The following is a 22,566-nucleotide window of genomic DNA, read 5'->3' as shown; positions in this document are numbered from 1 at the left end:
CGCCTGAACCTGAGCTGTGTTCCCCACTGAGTGCAACGACCACGACCTGGAAAACAGGCCCAACACCGCTGCAGCGCCTCCGAAGTCCTGCCACAGCATTTAAGTCCTAAGTGCCATGTCACTGACATCCGTGACACCCGAATACAACTCTGCCCCAGCACCTGTGGCCCCGTGGTGTGATTGCAACACCGCAAAGTCGATGCCTTGCATCTTGACCTGCTGGATTCATCAACCTCGCCTTGTTGTATAGAACCAATGCCTCACCACCGACGCCACATCACCTACTCTACGAATGTAAGGTACTAACGCCTCACCTCCCCTGCCTTGCAGTAAGGAACTGACATCTCACCTCCACCGGTAGCAGTAAGGAACCAACACTGCACTGGCTCCAGCAACGCCTCACCTCCCCGACTCTGTGCAACATCTTTGTTTCCACATCGTTTTCCAAGCTCCTGTACCCGGGGTCCGTGCGACTCTATGACCTGCCCACACTCCCTCGCGAGTGGCATCATCTGGCAACTCCACCAAGACGACATGATAGCTCCAGTTGGAGCTCTTATGTCTCAAAGCTCTGCACTAAGATTTAATCTTTATAAATGTGTATCTTTACTTGTACATGTTGGATATTTGTTGTTTTGGTCTTGTTCTACTAAGCTACATATTGCCTATTGTTCTAAACTGGTATGGAGTATATCTGTGGTGTTTTCACTGTGTTACTGTGTGCACAAATACTTTACACATTACCTGAATGCTCGTGCCAAGCTACCAAAGAGGTGAGCAAGGGTTACCCAAGCTGTGTGGCTCCCTTACACTGACTAGAGTGAGGGTCCCCTACAGGGTGCAAGCCACTGCCAACTAGAGACCCCATTTCTAACTGATGTGATTCAAAACATGGGACTATCTGTCAATAAAATCAGACACTCTACATGGCACATGCCTCATTTAGCATGTCAAGACTGCTTCATTTGTGCTGTACACTGATAGCCACATATGTATAGTTTGTACACCAACCTAGATATTAGAAATGGCATATGTGCCACTACGGAGAACATGTGATACAAACATCTCTCTCTATCTTGTATCATTTTGAATATCACAAAGTCAATCTTTACTACATGGTCTATAAATATATTATTCAACCTAGAAATAAATACATACAGGAGGCATGTATGATACAGCATCCAATAACCAAACCCCTTACATAACAACATTAGACATTGAACAAGCCATTCCTTCCCCTTTGGCTACAACGGTTATGAGGCTCTTAGTTGACTAGTCATGATATTGTAAATGCATTTATTCATTAAAATGCAACTGTAAGGGACATGTATCCCAATTGTGTTTAGAACACTACAAGTCCCAGAATGCCCTCATAAAACAGCATTCCAATTGCTCCAAGGAGGCAAAGACCTTATACGTACTGTAGCCATTACACAAATATAGTGAAGGGTGACAAACAAAACACAATGCTACATCTCTTTCTCCACTCACATCATACTACCAGACACACAATGCAGTTTATGAGCTTACCAGGTCTCTGCTGCTCATAATCCTCCAGTTGAGCAAGGCTGGCCAGGCTGTTTTCTGCACCCTCCTGTACAGTGGGCTAAGGTGGGGCCTCTGCATATGGGTCTGGAAGGAGAGGCCCAATAAGTCCTGGGCCTTAATTGTAGACCAGCATTGCAGATCCTCCCAGAGCTTGTGACACATTCAGGCCCACCAATGGCAAAGGCCTTCTGCACTGCAGCGTGTTACGATGTCTTGCCAGACTCTGCGCGCACTGCAATACTCTGCTCTTCGGTCCCCATAAACCTGAGGGTACTTAAACATCCCCTCAGTTAGAACGTTCAATTCAGTTTCATTGAAAGGGGTGCCTCGTCCTCAAGTCCCTCAGACATGTGGGGGACAAGTTACATACACAAAGCAGCAAGATGGTAGAGGATCTTGCTTGGATGCAAGGATGGCTCAGAATGAATATGAAATGACTGCCAGCAACTTCTTATTATGAACTTCCTGCTGTTTATTTCCTGTTTGTCATTTCCTGTATATCTTTGGGTTCCAGCCTGACTACTGAGTCTCCCCTCCATTTACGGAGCTTACACACTTGTGGCGGAGGCACCGCACTTGTGCCAGAAGATAAAGATTTACTATAATAAATGAAATACAGGAAATAAATAGCAGCAAATTCCTTACATGGAGTTGAAGGGAGTCATTTTAAGGTCATTCTGAGCCATCGTCACCTCTAACCAAGATCCTTTGCCATCCTGCAGCTGAAGAGGAAGTTTCTGTGATATCTAAGAAACCTAATCAGTTCAAGCACAGTGGTACTTCAAATAGCAAACATGGATCAAGAGATTCGCCTAAAGTTTGCGCACGGTGTGGGAGCGTTGCGCATACCAGCAATGCTAAATGGTGTTTTGCTATTAATAAAGACTGCAGGAAGTGTGGTCGCAAGGGGCATTTTGCACGAATGTGTAAAGACAGCTTCAAAACGAGAGTTGCTGTAGCTGATCCGGCGGAAGAAGGCTGCGATAGTGACCGCATCTTACTTGTTCAGACTTCTGGAACAGACAAAGGGAGAAAAACCAGGCCGAAAGGAAGCTTTACTATAGCCGACAAAGAAGTGGAACTAATGGTGGACTCGGGCTCACTGTATACTATTGTTCCAAGGTCATTGTGGCTTGAGTTGTGGCATGATATTTCTTTGTTACCTAAAGATATAAATCCTAGAGGGTATCAAGGGGTGGAGATTGATGTTGTAGGCTACTTTACTTCTAGCATTAAGTTTGAAAATCGTTGCGTGGAAGGGAAAGTTTATGTGGCAGAATCTGGTCCACCGATTTTAGGATGGGAGCATCAGTATGATTTGCACATCATCATTGACCCTCATTCTGACAATAAGGTTTTGATAGTAGAAGATGAACCTTTAGAGAAAATTCTTGATGATGCTAATGCTGTGTTTGATGAGAAGTTGGGGGAGTTGAGAGGGTATGTCCACAAAATAGTGCTGGAAGATGGTGCCGTGGCCATGAAACACAAAGTGAGGAGAATACCGTTAGTGGTGAGAGAAGAAGTGAAGAAATCATTGCAAACTATGATAGATCAGGGCATAATTGAACCTGTCGAGGCCTCACCTTGGGTTTCACCAGTTGTCATTACAAAAAAAAAGGATGGCAAGCTTCGTTTCTGTGTGGATTTACGCAGTTTGAATAAATTTGTAGTCACAGACTCCTTTCCTCTTCCAAACATAAATGAACTCTTGGCTTTTCTCAAAGGGGGGAGGTTTTTTTCAAAATTGGATATGAGGAGTGCTTACCACCAAATTAGATTACATGATGAGTCTCGTGCCCTCACTGCTTTTGTGACCATGGAAGGTACATTTCAGTTCACCAGAATGCCATTTGGGCTGTCCTCTGCAGCAAGTGTGTTTCAGAGAGTCATGTCGAGCTTGTTTTCGGGATTACATAATGTGTTGTATTTTCAAGATGACATTTTAATTTTTGGTCAAACAGTAAGTGAACATAATTCGGTTCTTAAAGCTGTTCTTAACAAATTGAAAGAGAGTGGTCTGACATTGAGGAGAGACAAGTGTACATTTTTGGTGGAGGAAATTGATTACTTAGGCCATACAGTATATGGAGATGGGTACAGACCCAAAAAAGAGTTATTAGTTGCCATTCGGTCAGCACCCATTCCTAGTACTAAAGATCAGTTGCGCTCATTTATGGGTTTGATAGAATATTACAACAAGTTTGTTGGGAATTTTGCAAGGAAAACTGAAAGTTTAAGAATGTTGCTGAGGAAGGGGTCCAACTTCAAGTGGGGAAAGGAGCAACAATGTGTGTCTGATATGGTAAAGGAAGATATTTGTGGAGCTGGTATTCGGTCTCCTTTTGATACTCATCTAAGGACAATCCTGACTGTGGATGCGAGTGCTTGTGGTTTGGGAGCCGTACTGTCTCAAGTAAGTAAAGGGAAAGAAGCTACTGTGGCTTTTGCATCGCGGTCTTTAACGGAGTGTGAACGGAATTATTCTGTTATTGAACGCGAGGCTTTGGCGGCTGTGTGGTCTGTTGAGTATTTCAGAACCTTTCTTTGGGGCATAGATTTTACTTTACGGTCCGATCACAAACCATTACTCAAAGTGTTGAGTCCTGGTGGTGCGGGTAAAGGTTCCGCTAGGCTTGCGAGATTAGCTGCTAGACTCCAAGAATATCGCTTCAGTATGAGTTATATTCCCGGTTGGGAAAATGCTCGGGCAGATTGCCTCTCTAGACTCCCTGTAGAGGGTTTGGTCAAGGGTGAGGATATACTTCAAGGACAAGAAGGAGCAGTGGCTTGGTTGAGTGACATTGAGGAGTTGGGCGAAGGCACGTTTTCGGCAGAGGAGTGGAGGACGTGTATGGAGAGAGACTCAGTACTCAAGGGTGTTATACGCATGATTTTAGAAGGTAAAAGGAGAGACAGCACGGTTGTTCCTTCCGTGAGACCTTATATAAAATTGGTGGATGAGTTATCTGTTCTAGATTCACAATTGCTTATGAGAAATGACAAGTTTATTCCACCAGAAGGTCTAAGAAAGAGGATTTTTGTGTTGGCCCATGAGGGTCATTTGGGTCAAACCATTACTAAGAAGAGAGTTAGGGAACACTTTTGGTGGCCTGGCATGGATGATATGATCTCAAGGTGGGTTGTAGATTGTGCAACATGTAAAGAGAGCGAAAAAAGGTTGAAAACTGGTGTGCATGGAATTCAAGGCCATATTGAAGATCCTGGGTTACCGTGGTGGAGTGTGTGTTTAGATTTCATTGGTCCCATGCAGGGTGTAGGAAATGCATACAAAAATGCAGTGATCATGGTTGATGTGTACTCTAGATGGGTGGTCTTAAGATTTGTACGTGAAATTACCACCAAGAGCACTATTGAAGTGTTGAGGGAAGTTTTTCTGGAAGAAGGTCTTCCCAGAATCCTAATAACAGACAATGGAACTCAACTTACTTCTCATGAAATGAAGAGGTTTTTAGAAAACTCGGGGATCATTCATAAGCGTACTGCTCTATATAATCCTCAAGCCAATGGAATGGTAGAGAGAATAAACAGATTGGTGAAAGGCACAATTTTAATGGGGGTGCAGAGTGGAAAAGATGTTAAGGAGATTGTGAACGAGATGGTTTGGGCCCACCGTACTACGTTAAATAAGTCTACAGATACAACCCCATTTGAAAGAATGAGGGGAAGGAAGGCAGGTTCGAAATTACTGCCAGCATGGTTATGGAATGGTGTTGTATGTAATACACAGTATGTAAACAAAGAAACAAGGAAAAATGATATTGAGGAAGGTGATTGGGTGAAGATCAGGCATGGCAGAGTTGTTGGTGGTCTTTCTAAATTCTGGGGTCCTTTTAAAGTCAGAAAGGTGGGAGCTAATCATGTTGAGTTGGAAAATAGGGACAAATGGAATAAAAGGAAGGTTGCGCTCTACCAAAAGAGGGAAGAAGGTGAGGTGGTGTTTAAGGACAATTCTTCTTTTAGTAGGGATTACAAAGACAATTTTTCTTTTGGTAGGGATTACAATAGTTTTATGTTCATGAGTGAAAAAGAGTTCATTGCCAAGTCGGATGAAAATTCTTCTGGGGCTGCAGAGCAAGTGTTGCATAGTCCGATTACGAGTGGTACGGAGTGTGTTCAGGAGGGAGCAGTTTCTGGTTTAGCAGAACCTGTTTCCATTGATAGCACCACAAATGGTGGTCGCAACCCAAGGGTTCGCAGACCGCCTGGTTATCTAAGAGATTATATTCAGTTTGTTTGAACAGTATCTAAGTTTATGTTTGCTTTTCAGTTATTAACATCATTATTAGGTTAATTAATTTTGCTGTGTTGCTATATTAGTATCTTGTTATTCTCAGTTTTGTGTTTTTGTTTTGTGCGTGTGGGTGTTTTGGGAAGATCGGAAGGGAGGGGGATGTGTTGTATTCTATTGTTTACGGTAGTGGAATGTGGGCGAGCGATCGTTCCTACCGCGGCAGTTGGTGTCAGCTGGCCGAGGTAGGAGGATCGCGTTTATTTCTGAAGAATAAACTCAACAACCTGAAACCACAAAAAGGCTTCTTGTGAATCCTTTACTACATATGGCTTACAGAGTAGTCCCAGGATGGAATTTATGGACAGAGTATTAAATGTCCATCAATTATCAATGACAACAGACTGCACAACTACATAAAGGCCGTAACACAACCAGTGGCTCAAGAGAAAAAAGTGTCAACCAGCTTCTCACACCTGCATACCCAGCCCTCTGTGTGGTACAATGGCCCAGTGTCCTGGATTCAGGCCTAGGTGAGGGTTTAGAGGTATGTGTAAGCGCTGAAGTACTGCAATATTGTGTAAGACAAAACAGGTTACTATTATCTTGCTTATAACTTCAGGGGAGTACCTTGTACGTCAAGACATCTGAATCGCGCTTTGGTAGTTCAAAAGTATGCTCTATGATGGCTCATGTCCATTTGTGTGCCTTATTGTACCTATACTGATTGCACGTCTGTATGGTGTGAGATTAGGGGAGAGTGCATATGCCTTAAGTGGGAAGGGTATGGTCAGACGTGGGTCCCTTGCTCACTGTGCCACTGGATTCAAGCTAGCCTGGCTGATGAAGGGTGATACCCTGAAACCGGTCCCAGGATGCTTGTTTCCGGTCCAGGGAGGACCTAGCCTGGCAGTTCGGGCTGGACTGTTCCCATGAGGAACAGGGTCAAGACTGATTTGCATATGGCTAGGTCCAAACTGGGGTGGCATAGTGAGCAGAAGAACGATGGATTAAACCCAGATCTGTGACTGGGGGTGAGTGTTTGCATTGTTCAGCACTCCGTCCATCATCCTTTTGTGTTGCTAAAGTTGCCCTAGGTGGGAAGGGTATGTCCCCCGACATGGGTCCCTTGCTCACTGTGCCACTGGATTCAAGCTAGCCTGGCTGATGAAGGGTGATACCCTGAAACCGGTCCCAGGATGCTTGTTTCCGGTCCAGGGAGGACCTAGCCTGGCAGTTCGGGCTGGACTGTTCCCATGAGGAACAGGGTCAAGACTGATTTGCATATGGCTAGGTCCAAACTGGGGTGGCATAGTGAGCAGAAGAACGATGGATTAAACCCAGATCTGTGACTGGGGGTGAGTGTTTGCATTGTTCAGCACTCCGTCCATCATCCTTTTGTGTTGCTAAAGTTGCCCTAGGTGGGAAGGGTATGTCCCCCGACATGGGTCCCTTGCTCACTGTGCCACTGGATTCAAGCTAGCCTGGCTGATGAAGTGTGATACCCTGAAACCGGTCCCAGGATGCCTGTTTCCGGTCCAGGGAGGACCTGGCCTGGCAGTTCCGGCTGGACTGTTCCCCTGAGGAACAGGGTCAAGACTGATTTGCATACGGCTAGGTCCAAACTGGGGTGGCATAGTGAGCAGAAGAACGATGGATTAAACCCAGATCTGTGACTAGGGGTGAGTGTTTGCATTGTTCAGCACTCCGTCCATCATCCTTTTGTGTTGCTTATGCAGTCACACCTGACAAAGAAAATGTACAGATTTTGCTGCATGTCCCTATTGAATTTGTAAACAGGGATGTAGAATTCCTACCGCTTGACGCTCGGGACATAATGTTTGGGGTCAAGGGCAACAAGTTTTCATGTTTATTTTGTCCGAAGCAAGTAGGCCCAACCCCCTGCAGCATAAACCCTTTGGCTGACAGTTTACAGAAAAGGGTTCACACTGCACTACGGACAGTGGTTCCAGTATATATATATATAAAAAAAGAAAAGCGTTCACACGTTTGAAAAGTTTAACAATGAGGCTAAGTATAATGCTCCCAGAATGCTCTCTGATTAGATGCAAGTGTTTGCAGAAGCTTGTAAGCAAGAGTGATGATTCTTTGCTTTCAAAATAAAACGTTCAGAAAAAAACATTTTGCTACTATGAAAATGTAGGTGCTATTTCTTTGAAGAGTCGCTTAGTAAAATGTGTTGATGCATGCTAGTATTTCCAAAAAATATTCCTAATGGAAAATCAGTGTAGCCATTTTCAACAAGTTTATGGGATGCATGAAAATAAACAAGCACTGGCAAAGCCAACCAATTCAACATTTTTTGTGAATCTTTTGGTTTCGTCAATGCGTGTCTTGTTTTGACATGGCTTTTTTTTTTTAACACTTTATTGTTGTGGGAGCTGCCAGGCCCTCACCATTTTAACAAACACTGGTAAAAAGAAAAAAAGGGTTTGGGACTCGAAAAAAAAAAAACACACACATTGCCACCAGTGGCGTAACATAGGCCCCGCAGCTCCCCTCCAGGGGGCCCCCCTCAGCACAGCACCTGTCCCGAGTGAGTCTGGAGGGAGTTTCTGAAGATAATGAGCTCGGTCTTGTCCTAGTTGAGCTTGAGGTAGCTCTCACTCATCCAGGCGGCGACGGCTTTCATCCCGGTGTGAAAGTTCCTCTTAGCTTTGTCCGGGTCTTCAGTGAGTATATGATGAGTTGTGTCTCATCGGCGTAAGATATGATGTTCATTTCATGGTCTCTGACGATGGCTGAAAGCGGAGCCATGTATGTTGAAGAGAGTTGGGCTCAAGAAGGATCTCTGAGGGACTCTGCAGAGGACTTCTGTTGGTTTCGATATGAACAATGGAAGCCTGACAGTGTTCTTCTGGTGAGGAAGGAGTGGATCCATTGCAAGGCTTTTTTCCGTGTATTCCTGTGTTGTGGAGTCTGGTGCATAAGGTGCTCTGGGAGACCTTGTTGAAGGCTGCTGAGAGTTCGAGGAATATGAATGCTGCGGTGTGTCTGCAGTCAAGGAGTGTGCAGATGTCGTTGGTGGATGCATGAAGGGCTGTCTCTCTGCTGTGGTTGCTGCGGAATCCAGACTCCGAGGTGCCCAGAGAGATGTTATCCTCGAGGAATTGTTGCAGCTGTGAGTTTATGGCTTTTTCCAGGAAGTTGGCTAGGTAGGGTAGCGAGATGGGTCGGAAGTTCTTGAGCTCTGATGGGTCGGCTGTGGCTTTCTTCAGGAGGGGGCAGACTTTGGCGTGTTTCCGATCTTCGGGGAAGGTGGCTGTTTTGATGGAGAAGTTCAGCCTCTTGCAGAGTTCAGGGCAATGGATGCACTGGCTTTTTTGTAGATGTGGTGAGGACAGGGGTCTGTTGGAGCTCCGGAGTTAATGCTGTTCATGAACAAGGCAAAGTTAATTAAAAGTGGGGCTTTGTGCTGGTATAAAACCACATTGGCCCTCATGTACTAGATCTCGGAACCCTCAGTCTGGTTGCCAGGACCTTACAAAAGAGCTTGACATCTGTGTTTGACATAGGGGCTTGTATGAGGAGGAATTTGCTGCATCCCCATGCCCCTGGCTTTAATACAAGGCAGACAATTCCTTCACACATTGATTCTGGCATGACTCCCTTTCCCGTGCCTCCCAGAACACCTCCAATAATTTGTCCTTGAGCGTAGCATGTATGATTGAAATCCATCCCCACCCAACGCTTTACATTTATTGCGTGCTTGTATAGACTCTCCTAGTTCCGCCACAGATATAGCCACCTCAAGTTCCTGTCTATGATCGGGTCCCACCTGGGCAGTCCCATCCCTTGCAATAAATTAACCAGCTCTAAATCCAAGCTAGCAAGCGGCTAATTTGTCACCCTCCCTATGTAACCATTGACAGTATGTCCCAAGTGTCAACTTTTCAAGCATCTCCCAATGCCTATGAATATCCCTATGCAAGGTCAACTGGTCCCTACGAGAATCCGCAGTGTGTGCCTCTGTCCTCTGTAAGGCAGTGAACCCCACAGGTAGTTCCTATACACGTCCCTCTAATGACAGCCTTCAGCGCCTCCCACTTGACTGCTCTATGCTGCTGTTTGTCTCAATTCTACTCCAAATAATCTGTCAAGGTTACCAGCGCCTCCCGAACCACTGCTTCTGTGAGAAATGTTAGGAGGCATATGCCAAGAGCATGCCCCACTCTGCTATGGGCCCCAACGGAAAGCCAGCAGAACTAGAGCATGGTCCGATAAAAACCTTCCCAGATGTGTTTCTGCAGTCAATTGTGAACTCCCACCAGAAAGCTATTCAGGCAGCTATATGCACCATGAGATTCAGAGTGACGTGTATTCCTGCCCCTCCGGATGCAGGGCCCTCCAGACATCTAGGAGACCCAAACAGTTCATGTCTCCGGTGAGGCTTGGTTCCCTGGCTAGGCAGGTGGCGGTCCCTGTCCCCATCCAACACACAGTTGAAGTCATCGGCCCAGATAATGGAAGAATCCACCACATCCTCCAGCAGATCAAGCATTTCATCATATAACAAGCGGTCATCGGTTTTGAGAGTATACATATTAGAGGCATCTGATCCACTGTACATTACAGGAGGAAATATCTCCCTTCCACATCTGCTTCACTATATGTGTCTAAAGGAGACCCGGGCGCAGTCCAAATGGCTACACCCCTCACACAGGAGGAATACGTTGAGGCTAATAACTTTGCCCACCACTTCCCCAGTTTCTAAGATTGTTCTCCCATCAGGTGTGTTTCCTGTAGGCATCTATCGGCAACTGCTGCCTGTGAACAAATTAATGTATTGTGTAGTGTACCCTCTGAGCCCCCTGGCATTCCAAGTTACCACTTGGATAAGCAGTAAAGCAACAAATAAACATGTTCCAAATCCAATAATGCGATTGCTGACTGGGCCCACAGCTTAACCCCACAAACCGCAACCATTGCCTACCACTGCCATGGAGAGGCTCTCCTCAAACCGCAACAGAATATAATGCCTTATCAAACTGCTAAAATTAACGTGCATCGTGAACTGTAACAGGTTTACATACACCTTATCCACACACCCCCCGCAAAAGAGAAAAGCATACAGTGCAGAATCAAAGAAGGCGACTCCGTATGCAATCTTGTTAGAGAACCAAAGCATCTGTCACTACTGCACTCTCATGAGATGGCAAGCTCCTCTCCAACACCTCCAGGTAGCGAGCACAATTGTGCCACCATCCTGGATGACAACCTTCTGTGGGTCACCTCCCACCGGCAGCAGACCATCCTTTTTGGCCGTCACATCACATTGCCTTCAGTTGGAACTATGAGCCCCCCCAGACTCACGGGCCTCAATCACAACCAGGTGGCCTTGTCCACCTTATCCCACACCTCCAACCATCACCATATATCATCGGGGGTATCAAAAAAGTGAGACCTGCCCCCTGAGATCACCTGGAGTTTGGCAGAATACAACAGCATGTAGCAGATGCCCATGGATGAGAGCTTGGCCTTGACTTCCAGGAAGTGTTTTCTCAAGCTTTGGGCCTTATTAGTGTAATCAGGATAAATGAAGAGCCTCTGAATTTTAAAGTGGGCTAGATCGGTCTCCCTGGTCGCCCACAGAACACAGTCAGGGTCTTTATAAGCAAGCCTTCACCATCAGAATAATCTCCACTGAGCCCATGGAGCCAGCCAAACAATGAGAAGATATAAATGACCACAGGGAAGCCGCCAATGGTTCAGCACAGCCTCTCCCTCCTGTGCTTGGGGAGCTCTCTGCAGCACAATCGCTGCCAATGCCCCAAAGCCTTTGACAAATTGAGCAAAACACATGCCCCACCCCGAGCTCCAGCGCACAGGGAATCTAGCTATGTACAGCTGCCACATCACAGCCCGCAATCAAACTCATCACCTCCTCCCGATGCACTAGAGGAACCGGCGGCCGCCCAGAGCATGCTCCAAGTGGCCGCTCCCCTGCTCCATCAGTGAATCTGTTGCAGGTAACAGCAGCAGGGGCCGCAATCGCCCCCGTGAACTTCAGTGCGGCATCAAGCCCAGTCACAAGGTCTCCATGCCCTCCAACGGCCCCAAATTTGCTATTCGGGTGTAGGGTGCGCCCACAGTGCCCTCCGCCAACAGGGCTGACCACAGCTGCGGGTTTTCAGGCAGAATCATCCAGGAATGAAGTGGGGGTCGGACGGGAGCCTCTTAAGAGCGCATCCAGTCAGCTATCTTGCAAAAGCGACACCCTGACCCTTGCAAGTCTTTATCTAGACATATGCAGTAGCAGCATTCACTCAGACCAGGGCCCTGCTTTTGCCTCTATAGCATAGAGGGATACCATAAGAACCCTGGGTGTGGCTATCCATTATTCCTCACCCTACTATCCTGAGGGAAATTCGGTAGTGGAGAGGAAAAACAAGACTTAAAGCAATCCTTAAAAGCTAGAGTACTAGGTTCAGGTCACAGTTGAATCCACCACCTTTATGGAGTTCAGAGAGCATTAAATAATCTGCCTAGAAGATCTTTGGGTGACCGAACCTCATAATAAGTCATGTTTGGCATCTAGATGTATGTCCTAGATCTTAATGGTCCTGGCACAGTGGCAGCAGAAGCACCTTTTGACATAAATTAACATCTCACAGGAACTCCAAGGCTTCCGAGATGAGGGTTCCACTATGCATCAGGTGAGGACTTGAAAAAAATCTACTCACAAACTCACTATAGTGTGTCATATTTGATCAGGTTGAGCTATTTTTAGGAACTATTTGCCTCTTCTGTCAGGTTAACCAAGAACAGGTATTCAGTGAGAAAGTGAAGGAGTAATAAAGACGCCTTTTAATCTTACTGTTGTCACATTTGCTCTGTGTTCAGAGACAGAGGTCAAAAGTTAGTTTGTCTTTTTTCCTTCCAACTGCAGAGTTCCAGGATTTTGCAATGTGAACTGTCTGACCGGCTGTTAGAAGGCTGCAATGAAAGACGGTGGTGTCAATTTTTTCCTTACACACAACATTTAAATAACTAAGTGAACTGTGAAAACATTTAAAAATATGTCCGTAGTTGTGAAACCCCTTTTTTTTTTGGTTTACATCTTTGCGATGAAAAAAATATTTTAATAGGAGGAAAACAAAACAGAACATTTTACTTGGTGATGTGCAAATTATAAATATGTTTTCTGAAATCCAATTGCACAGATTATTGTTAATACAAATTATAGTTTTATCAGTAAAATTGCAAGTTAGTGGGAAGGTTTTTGGACATTTCTTGGAAATGTACTGTCTGTAAATGACAGTGTCCTACCGCTTCATGTTTTAGTCATCTATATTTTTTTCAAAGTGAGTGTTTAAACAAACTGAGAAACACTCCTACCCAGATGGCAATGGTATTAGTAAACTAAGAGACAAGAGAGCGAACATTTAGTCTAATCAAACAAAAGAGTTTTTTTGTACAGCAGAAATGCTGAACTCACATTTGAAGGCGCACTCATATGGGTCTATGATCACACAATTTTAGACCCGTTTACGAGTCAAGTACATTACAGTTAGGTTGAGTAGATTATTCAAGTTACACGACCTGCAGGTCTAGTAGCATTTTTATGATTTTTTTTTAGGTCTGCAGGTGTTGATTGCAGCTGATGATTGGGATGTAAAGACAGTTTCCTTAGTGCTTTCTGAGGTCGACTATTATACTGCATATGAAAAGTAAAGATATGTACATGAATTCAGACAATTACAGTGAAATGTTTTGTTTCCATCACCATGCGCACCATTACCTACACAGAGCTAGTACTCCATGTGCAATTTTAGCTATACACAATGGGAACATTGCCCGACTCCACCAGTAGGTAGTTCAAAAACATATTCAGACAAATTCACAGATTTTTCTGGCCATGATACTTTTGATCCTGTATCATACTATTTTAACTCAATGCCTTCAAAAAACATGCTGGCCAACAAAATTAATTTACTCAAATTCATATGTTTTCCAATTAGCTATTAAAGACTATGAATGTATGAAAGAAAAAAAATGATGTAAAATCAGATTGGAGAACAAAAGGTTGGCAAGTGCAGGGCATGGATGCCTTATTTAAAGCGTGTCTGATTCCATTGCAGAGGATTTTTCTGAATGAACGGTTCAGCAGACTACCTGCCTAGGTTTAGCAAAAACTGATTATAGCTCAATGGTATGATACATAATGTAATATTCAACTCTACACTTTCAGGTCCCAACAGGTGGTTACGGTGGCCAGTGGGCACAAAAGGTTGTCATGCACGCTTTATAAAATTCCTCACTGGGTCTTAAAGTAAGCAGACTTTACCCATGTTATAGACAGGCACAACACATGGGGGATTATCGCCACTTACAGCATAGGGAAGGTATGTCAGCAAAGGTTGCAACATTCCATATTATAGCTCCTCTCTGATTACATGTATTTACAAGATTTATTGTTAGGTCCTAGATCACTTAGTTTAAAAAGGTTTCTTTATGCCATTTTAATTGAGATGTGTATGCTTTCTCAAATGGAAGACCCCACACCTGTGAGACAAGTAGATCAGACGAATTCAGAAAAGGCATTGGCTGTTGTCGATACAGAATGAATACATTGCTCACACGTATTTACACACTAAATAATATTGTCCCTTCTGCAATTGACCTAATTCAAAATGACGTCTTATTTACATCAAGAGCAAAGTCAACTTAGATCTATTATCCAGTTAAGTTGGACATTGCAAGTTCTGAAATCAAACTATGTGCCTTGGAAGCATGTGAACTCTAAAGAATTGTTTTTGCTGATTAATTTAATATGAAAACAACGGATAATGGCAAAGAAAGATGCAACATACACAATGCGCTTAATTCAGAGAAATTAGAAATGTTGCCTTTCACAGAGTTCTCTTATTGCCAATATCTTTGACAGTCTGAGCCGACTAAAGCCCTATTGTTTCAGAAACACGAGGCTATTGCATATGCCCATGATACTTTTGAATTGCAAGCTGCAAGGTCGTCCTCGGAAATACAGTTGCTGTTAAACACCAACATTCCAAGACACTTCAGTGAACTTATGAGTCATATTTTTAATGCTTCCAACACCTTGGGTATTGTACACTTTAAGGCAAATGGCTCTGGGTTTGTCAGCACCTTCCAGACTGTTTTTGCAAAGATTCTGCAATTTATACACGCCTTGTTTTTTAGTGTATTTGGAGGAATACAATTTGTGGTATTCCTTAACTGGTGGTATCATAATTCTACTTTTGCTGCTCTGCAAAGGATGTCCCATTTTGAAGCCAAATGGCGATGGCACTGCCACACGTCCAGCTGTGTCGTGAACGCATGACTGTACTTTGGAGTACATTTAGTGGAGGAGTTACATGAGAATGGGTCTTTATCTTTCCGTCCACTATGGTTCTACTGTGTGCAGCCGGCGTTCCTCTGTCTTTGGTGCATTTTTGGGTGTGCACTGGATGTGTCTTGCAATGCAATTGGCACCATCTAAGGACATGAATCTGCTGATGTTCCCATCAAAAGCTATTTTTCTGAGTTGTCATGTGAGACTAGGACTGCTTCAGAATGCCTTTTATGAGCCATTCAACATAGATATGGATGCTGCGGCTCCAGGATTCCTTTTTTCTGGCTCACCCACTGAGGGCACTGCACAGGAAGCTACATCCCTCTCCGAGGGTGACGCTCTTGGTTGATTGTTCCTTCAACTTACTCACTGAGGCCATTGTGGTTTTGTTGTCTGAGGATGTCGGATCTATTTTGGATCCCTTTACCACTAAAACTTTGGATATCATCATGTACGACTCTATTGATTTTTTAATTTGGTCCTTGTTTTTAAGCAAATGGTCATGGTTAGTTGGTTTATTTTATACATTTTGTTTGCTTGTTGGAGTGAACATTTTATTTATTCCTTTTCAATAACAAGATGTGTTAGAGCCTGTCTTTTTGACTGGCAAGGCAAAGATGTTGTGAGGACCTCTTAGACCCAAGTTGGTTCCCCCTTTTTAGCTTAATTTTATATTTGACACATTTTAGCTGTATCGTTTTTAGCAAGGTCATTTTACACACTTTCCTTGCATTCTTCTAGTAATAGCTGTACAATATGCTTGTAAAGTTAACCTTTTCTCGACATGTAATCAGAACATTTTGCTCAAGGCTAAGAACACTGTACACGGTATCCTGGTTCTTGTGTTGCCCATTCAGGAGACAGCTTCTAACATCCAGATATAGCATTACATTAGAACTGTGCTTCTAGCACAGTGTGGGTTTATTATATAAGTGATACACTAATCCAGAAGGGGCAGAGGGTTATTCCAGCCGCGAACATTCTAGGACGAATGCTGTATCCAACATGCAACTTTGCTGGTGCTAATCTTTCAGTTTTCTGAGAGGATTGTCATCCACTCTGCAGGCTGACTCCTGACTATCTCCAGGTATGGAGCTAAGGCTAGTCCCTTACATCATGCCAGGCAGAAGGATACACCCACTATGCTCCATGTATAGTCTTAGGGTTATATAGAGACCTCTAGAACTCATTTACAATGGTTGGATTATTTAAAGTCAATACCATATTCATAATGCTAGTTACTTTGCTTTGTTTCATCTGCCTAATTACCGATGTTCATTCTCTTTTATGCAAGATTATGATTGTTTCAATGAAGGTAATTAAATCTTCTTGTATCTCTTGTGTTGTCACCTGGGCATGCATGAGTGAAGCGACGAAAGGGTGAGATTTGTTTCCAAGACCTCTCTGGGAGTCAGTGTTATGTTCAGGTTGCCATAATCACCTTCCACTCCGGTAGGTTTAGGAGTTCGGGTGAGGCACTGTGAGCTAGCGAGGAATTGAGCTGACAATTTCTGATGGTATGGGCGGATTTAAGGCCCTGATTTCGAGTTTGGCCGAGGGGTTATTCCAGTTGTGGCAGATATCTTTTCCACCATATTATAAGTTTGATAGGTTATAATGGAATTGTAATACGGTGGCTAGGATAATTGTCACATTTGTGACAGAGTAACCCCCTCTGCTAAACTCTAAATCAGGCTCTTAGTTTCCCACATTCTGAAGTCTGTTGTCCTAATACGCAGTCCCATTATCTTAGTAGGAAACGTATAACACTATGCATGCTGCACACAAACCAAAAGTTTCAATATTATACATGTGGATTCATAAGCGGAACATTCTTCAGAATATGTTTACACTGGTTCATTAATACCCAGGAAGAAAATCATCCTTTACTGTGTTTAATTTGCAATACCTTCAACTTTTTGTTTCCCCTTTATTTCTTTCCTGTTTCCATGCTTTCTTTGCCCCGTCTTCTTTCTTTCTTTACTCATTTTTCCTGTATTCTCTTTCCATCTTTCCTTTTTCTTTATTTCCTCTAAGCATCATTAAAACTAAAGCATGTAAAAAACAATATTCCTTTAATAGTTGCACATTTTACATATTTTTGAAAAACAGTACAACATTTTGTACTTCTGTCTTTCAGTTTTTTGGTGTCCTGCCTTCTTCCTTTCTCAAAGACAAGAGGCTGACAAACAATTGCAGAACAATTGGCTTTTTTAGGTCAGTGTTGGCCAAGAGTGTTATATTTTATTGAAATTATGTGTAAGACGTATTTACTCATAGAGGGTTTTAGCCACACTTCAGCCATTTGTGTAGTTGTGTCACTCACATTTTCCTCAAGCCCACTCAAGCATGCATCAAGTAGCAATCTTTAGGTCCACTTCAGCCATTGTCTGACTTACCTACGAGTTACTGAATGCTTCCCTTTCACAATAAGTACATCCACACACAAAGCAGTTCCCTTCAGTGCTAGGGAGTACTATGTTTGAAACCAAAAAACATGTTCCCCTTTAGTCAATGTTTTTTCTATTTTATTTTTCTTACATTGACAAGTATCCAGCATCTATCAGAACAATAATGTTTTGAAAAAAAAAAGAATTGCCAAAATGCTGATGGATAACGCCAGGCCTATTGGCTTTGCCAATGCTTGTTTAGCCATGTCACCCAAATAACAGGCACACGTGACCACTAGCAAAAACAACTTACTATTTCCCCTTTCAAATCCATTCCCATTATTCTATCCATACTCTAAACTCTACTAAACACACAAGATAACCAGAGCACAAATGTAATACAACCAATGCACAAGAAAAAAAACAATTACTAATTACTAACTATTAACCTATAATCTTTGGCTCTGGGGTACTGTGCTACTCACCTCAAAGTGATCCAACACCTTGTCAGGGGTAGTATGTGATATAGAAAAACACTTGACAAATGGAAAACATACTGTTTTAAACAAACCGCTGAAATTCACCAGTTATAGATATCCGAAATAACTATAACTTTGCCCTAAATTAACTAGAACTCGCATCCCCGCCATGCATCATTGTCATTAATTATGTAATTTCAGGTGCTGCAATGATCATAGAAAATGTCATGAATGATGCAATTTGTGAGGTAAATTTACAGTGCACGGCGAGGGTGTGAGTTATAGTTACTTCATGGCATGAGCTATAATTACATGAGAACTATAACTGGTGAATTTCAGTGGTTTTCTAAATTTAAAAAAAATGTATGTTGTATTTTTACCCAACTATAATGTCCCTGTAATTTTTTTTTTTTTATGAATTTTTAAGTTTTGGTTTTAATGTAAAGTAACATATTACAAATGATAACTATAACGTCCCTCTAACCTTTATTTTTTCAGTGAATGTACCATGTTTTATTTAATGTAAAGTAAGATGTCCATTGCCATGAGAGATGTGGGGTTGGGTGCCCTAACCTCAACCGCAGTGCACCCAAATCCCACACTGCTATCAGTTAGCCACTGTGCCCAAAGCCCCAAGGATGTGCATGGCTGACTGGGTTATTTTACAATAAGGGGTTTCATTTTAAGCAAGGCAGACCTAATGACTGTCAGTGGGTCAGAGCACCAAAATATAAAAAGTGGTTCTACTGGCTATACAGTATTAAGGGGTCTCCATATTAACAAAGAAGAGCTATTACCTTTGTCAAAAAGTCACTAATAACTATAATCAAATGTATATTATAAATTCATACATTACAATGATTGTCATATTGTATTAAACTCCTATTAAAAAAAAATCTACATGTCTGAATCTTGATTTTAACATTTTTCACACCATAAAGTACAGCCATAGAACCCACCCCAATGGATCCCTGTGCTCCAGCTGAAGAACCTAGAGCCTAGCTTTGAGTGCTTTTAAAAACCTTGGTACGGTCCTGTGAGCACTGAAATTAACCTTAATAATTATTACAAGTATTCATGTATTTAAATTAACATATAAGATGTATTAGCATAGAAAAACATAAAAATAACATGTGACTCATAATGTGCCTAATTGGTTGGCCACCATCGTGCATGGGGTTAACTAATAATGTATTAATACGTATACAGAGTTTATATATGCTTAAAAGTGCATTACTCTATCATATTTGCAGATAAATATTATTATTTTTACTTGTACTAACTATGAGGCCTCAAGTTTTACAAGGCCATATCTAAATTGAATGTCTTCCAAAACACTGAAAGTTGTAACGTTAGTAGAACAATCTCATGTCTGCTGTATAACACATTATTTGTTTAAATCTCAAACTTGTTCAGAGCTTGTATTAATAAAATATATTTATTTCAAGGAAATAGTGTGTAACTCAAGAATGTTTCTACATAACTGTAACTCTTGATTCGAAGCATATTAGAAATGAGATGAACCCACTGATAATGGACTGAAGATTTCCTCAAATTGATTCTTATTGTATCAACTGGATGTACACAAATGGAGAAGAACAAATCATTGACTTGCGGATGTCTGTCTAGCATATTTCTCTGATATGTAGTAAATCTGTAACTGGACAATCTTCATCGCAAGATGTTTGACCAATGGAAAACGTGGGACAACTTTAACTTAACTGCACTGTTCTTGGAGTTCTGCACAACTATTCCTATGTCACTCTATGACAACCAGCCACTTTGACTCTGTCACTTTGACACTTGCCAGCCTGTCTACTGACGTTCTGGTGTTGTATTATTTTGAGTTTATTTCCTATGTTCCATGCAATGATACTGGTGTTTACTTTAGCACTCAATGCTTAGAGCCTGTCGCGCTTTGCTGCTTGACTTAGATAATTAACCTGATGGTTCAGAGATCTTAATACCCAAATTCTGAGCTATGCCCCTCCCTTTCCCTCATTTCTGATGCTGATGTCCCCCTGATGAAGGTAGTGCTGTTTGCTGATCCCTAAGAAAGGTATTATGTGTAAATTGTGCATTGTTGTTTTTGTCTTTTGTTTCCAGGGTACCAACTGCTGCTTTTGATAGAGCCATAGTTTAGAGGATTTCTAAATTTGGGTTACTAAACCTTTTGCATGAAGCCCAACATATTAATGCTAATCTGGAGTCAGTGGTGTTTTCTCTATTCATGTTTTGACAACGAACTGACAACATTCAATTGCTGATCAAATGTATGTTATTACCCTTGCTCAATTACTATTACTGTTGATTTATACCGTAGCTATTAAAGGCATAGTTGGTGTAGCTATGATAAAGCTAAGATTCTTTAGGCATTTCGGACAGCCTGTGTTGTTTTTATATTTTTATCATATGGTTTTGAGACTAATTTAGTGATCCTGGCATTGTTAATTTAGGGAAATAAACCTTTTAACTGATAATAAAAGGTGCCACTAATCGTGTCCAAAAGGGTCATGGTGCATACAATTACTGACTAACAAATCTGAATTGTTTACTTATGCTGATATTTATGTGATATTTAGGATATGATCATCTTAAACGAGTCAAAAGGTTCATTGACCAAGCAACGCGCCTGCTTCTTAGGTACTATAACAAAACAAATAAGCCTGAAGGGTGCTCACAGTCCCCTGAGGTAACAGAATTAATGACCAAGGAGCTGGGGGTCTGCTGAACTCCCTGCAGCCCCCACAACATTTAAAAAATTGTTTGGGGTGTCCCTGCCCCTTTCAGGGGTAACAGCATGATCCCAAAATATATACAAAAAGCCCTTGCTGGGCATTATGGGGTGCTGCTTTTATGGAACAGCAAATAACACAAGGCCGACTCCTGTCACACAAATTCCTTTTTTAATGTTTGTTTGGGTGTCCTGGAGCCCACACCTTTTTGAATGTTGGAGGCCACATGATGTGGGGAGCACCAAGGCTTTTGCTGCACTTTGCTGGCAGGAACCAGAGATTGTTTTACTACAGGTGTGGTTGTGCCCACCTAGGGCACCCTAAACTTGTCAAAGGGTGTGGGCCACAAGAATGGAAAACACAAAGGCTCATCAGCCAGTACCGGTCCTGCCCAGACGAAGATGTATTTCCTGGCCAGGAGACAGTGGGCAGGAACCAGTAGTGCACTTGGGGGGATGGGGTCTCTGGGGCCAATGTACAGTTCAGGTAGGTGGAAATCGGCACCCCCCTCACTGAAAAGAACACTGGCCTTGCGGCATGGGGACCTTCTTGTGGCTTAGGGAGTGGGGGGGGGGGCTCAAAGGCGTTGGGAGGGCAGTAGTCCTATCCTAGGACCCTATCCTAATCATAAAACTAATCATTCTCAAAGACAACTGAAATACATACCCCCGGGGCCATCCTGCGGGGCTTAGTTTAGAAAGGGCTGGACCCTGTCATTTTTTATTTTCTGTAGAGCATGGCAGTGAATTCCTAACCTGCCCCCGTTATTTGTTTTCAAGCCTTTTTTTGCACAGGGGACTGAGTCCCAGAGTCCTAAAATGGCTGCCACCACTTTTGTTGATGTGTTAGCAGCCGATAAGATCTTATCTTTAGATCTGTCTGCGCCACCAATCCTCCACGGAGTGATATATACATAAATTTGTAACCTTAATTTCTCAAAAGTACTGAATGGATTTACACCAAATCACAAAAAGCATGCTTTCTGGACTAAGACCTAGCTTTCTGGCAAATTTAGTGCAATTCCTTTGAGCATTTTTTGCGGTATTGCAGTTCACTTTTCCTGTAGAAAATTTGACAAAATGTGTTTTGGACACCCCCTTTCTCATCCCTCGCTTGACGTATCACTTCAAAACATTCCAGTAAGGTGCTGCAGTGAATAAGACTTTTTTTGCAAAATTTTGTAAAGATTCAAACAGTGCCAAAGTTTTGAGACAATGAAAAAATGCTTTTCCTACGGAAACATGATCCCAACCAACTACCCAGTGGCAACCACTACTGGGTAATACATATATCATATCGAATTGAAGAAAAACAAAAAAAAAAACAAAGGTTAAAACAATGTTATAGTTAGGTAAAAATGTCAGTTAAACTCAAAAATAAATTTTAAAAAAGCACTGAAACTCACCACTGGTAGTTTACTGAGTTAACTAGAACTTGTGTCCCCGCCATGGTTATCATTTAAGATGTCATCAATGAAGTCCTTAAACATGTCAAATGATGCAGTCTGTCACGTCATAAGCAGAGCATGGTAGAAACACAAGTTCTGTAACCCCTCTCCCCCGCCCTAACAAACACCCATCTCCCCAACAGGTAACCAGCCATGTGTGGCGTTGGACTTGCCTGCCGGTTTATTTTTTGTAATTCATTTTCCTGGTCATGCAGGATTGCAGCGACAACAAATATGTTTTTTATCCAATTTTGAGCCCAGGGACCCCCATCCCAAAGGCCAGGGTCCTGCTAACCACTTATACTGCATTTTTCAAACATTTGCAGGAGACAGGGACCAAGTTGTTGTGTGCTGTATTGTGGCTGCAACATTTTTTCC

General features: G+C 42.7%; 1 long non-coding RNA gene across 1 annotated transcript in view; it reads left to right on the top strand.

Annotated features, from left to right (window-relative positions):
* The window catches only part of LOC138299878 (uncharacterized), a 43,041-nt gene extending 30,268 nt beyond the window's left edge, over positions 1-12,773 (top strand). Inside the window, exon 3 of the long non-coding RNA XR_011204843.1 lies at positions 12,711-12,773. This is a non-coding gene — a long non-coding RNA (uncharacterized lncRNA). The remainder of the gene's footprint in view (positions 1-12,710) is intronic.
* The last annotated feature ends 9,793 nt before the right edge of the window (positions 12,774-22,566 follow it).

This window comes from Pleurodeles waltl, chromosome 6, assembly GCF_031143425.1.
Source record: "Pleurodeles waltl isolate 20211129_DDA chromosome 6, aPleWal1.hap1.20221129, whole genome shotgun sequence".
Lineage (NCBI taxonomy): Eukaryota > Metazoa > Chordata > Amphibia > Caudata > Salamandridae > Pleurodeles > Pleurodeles waltl.
Note: the sequence above shows the minus strand (reverse complement) of the source record. Positions and strands in the feature narration are given on the sequence as shown.